Raw genomic sequence first — 2,371 nt, 5'->3', positions numbered from 1 at the left:
CATTAAGATCTTGGATCACGTGTTGGACTCGTGATCGACAGGTACTTCCCTTCCATGAGTGTGTGTATGCGTGTGTGTGTTTTCATCAAGATCTTGGATCACGTGTTGGATTCGTGATCGACATGTGCTTCCCTTCCGAATGAGAGCTTAGAGCTCATACGAGTGTATGGCCCAATCTATTGGTGATGTGATGATGTCAGATACACACACACACACACACACACACACACACACACACACACACACACACACACACACACACACACACACACACACACACACACACACACACACACACACACACACACACACACACACACACACACACACACGACTCGGTGGCGTGGTTGGTAGAGTCTCCGACTGTCACTACGGCGGTCCGGGTTCGAATCCTGCCCAGGGCTGAAATAATTTCAGTATTGCTGCGCTTCGAGTCGTTACTCTAACTCTCGTGGGCGGGGAGTTGGATGTGTGTGTGCGTGTAAAGGTCATATCATTACTCATAGGTCGGACATACGAGCTCTGAGGGAAATAGCTGTCGATCACAAATCCAACACATGATCCAAAGACCATGGTGAATGGTAAATCATACACCTGACTCCTTGCCCAACAGAGCTGGGGCGTGCAGTGCTTTGATATTTTTCAGGCCAGGGTGGGGATTCGAACTCAGATCGCTGAAACTGCGGTCGGCCACGGTACCACAACTCCAACAAACTGGGGTGTGTGTGTGTGTGTGTGTGTGTGTGTGTGTGTGTGTGTGTGTGTGTGTGTGTGTGTGTGTGTGTGTGTGTGTGTGATTCACCATGGTCTTGGATCATGTGTTGGGCTCGTGATCGACAGCTATTACCCTTGCGGAAGAGAGCTCAGAGCTCATATATGACCGATACATGGGTAATGCTATGAACTTGCACGCAAACACACACACACCAACTTCCCGTCCACGAGGGTTGGAGTAATAACTCGCAGCGCAGCGATACTGTGTGCGTTTTTAAGGTCTTGGATCACGTGTTGGACTTGTGATCGACAGGTACTACCCTTCCATATGAGTAAATGTGTGTGTGTGTGTGTGTGTTATTGTCTCAGTTTGGCGCATATTATAATGCGTGAGGTTCAGGACAATGTGGTGGAAGCAGTGAGAAGGACTGTGAGATATACTTGGACGTGAGGACGTAAGAAACACATGGGCGTAAAATACACGTGAATGTACAGATTTTGGGTCGTGAGGAATTTGAGAGGATGAAAGATGCGTATACCATAGGGCGTGATATTTGCGTATGAATGGCAAATCGTGAGTATTTGGAATGTGGGAGTATGAGGACGTGAGAGAAAAATGACTCGAGAGCTGAGGCAAGTGAATGGTGCAGGAAATGAGTGACTGAAAGTTAATTACTGTGTCGGTAGACAAAGATATATCTCGGGAAAATTAGGGCGATTAGGATTACAGTAATTCATCCCATATTGGGACGAACTAAGTCATACAGGGGCCCGCCGTGGTTCAGTAGTACCGTGCGCGTCTTCAGGTCTTCGGCATCAGTTCGAATTCTGGCCGCGGCGCACAGGTTAGGAAGGGTATCTATTCTGATTAATGGCCTCCAACAGCTGCTCACCTCAAACTTGAGGTGATTTGGGCATCACTGTGTGTGTGATGCATGAGCTTCCTACGGGTATCGTCGCTGCAGTGGCCTACCGTGGACAAAGTCTTTTGCGTTAATGTACAAACAGTTTCGGACCACCTGTGAGGTTAAGGTCCGAGTGGGTACCAGCCCCGCAAAAATACACACACACACACACACACACACACACACACACACACACACACACACACACACACACACACACACACACACACACACACACACACACACACACACACACACACACACACACACAAGAAAAAAAAGTGTTCGGATTTGGAAGAGTATTCGGATACGCGAAATAAAATTATTCCCCTCACCCGTCCCCGCAGCCGTCATCTCCACTCCGCCACTCACTCCAGTGCTAAATTTTTAATTCTGAATGTTTGGAAATGGTAGGTCTGGGAGCTATTCAGGGGAGGAAAGTGGTAGAAGTATATTGTTAGTTTTTGGGTGATGCAACCTTGGGGCAGAGTGTAACCTTACATATTGTAACATCACCCTCGGAAAACCACATCATATCATACATACGAACAAACATACATCCACGCCCTTAGGCGACCACCCATCACATGATCTATGCGTGATAACGGCTAAGTACCCAGAAACTCATCTCAAACGCACGCATATACCGCATCCCCAAACATACCCGAACACAAATTAAATCACAAGAAACAACTACATAACAGAACCAAGCATTTTATAATATAACTATGCTTAAACCTTCCATTTGTATA

Source organism: Oratosquilla oratoria, chromosome 10, assembly GCF_046742065.1.
Source record: "Oratosquilla oratoria isolate Oo_2021 chromosome 10, ASM4674206v1, whole genome shotgun sequence".
Lineage (NCBI taxonomy): Eukaryota > Metazoa > Arthropoda > Malacostraca > Stomatopoda > Squillidae > Oratosquilla > Oratosquilla oratoria.
The sequence above is the reverse complement of the archived record's forward strand: the minus strand, read 5'-3'. Positions refer to the sequence as shown.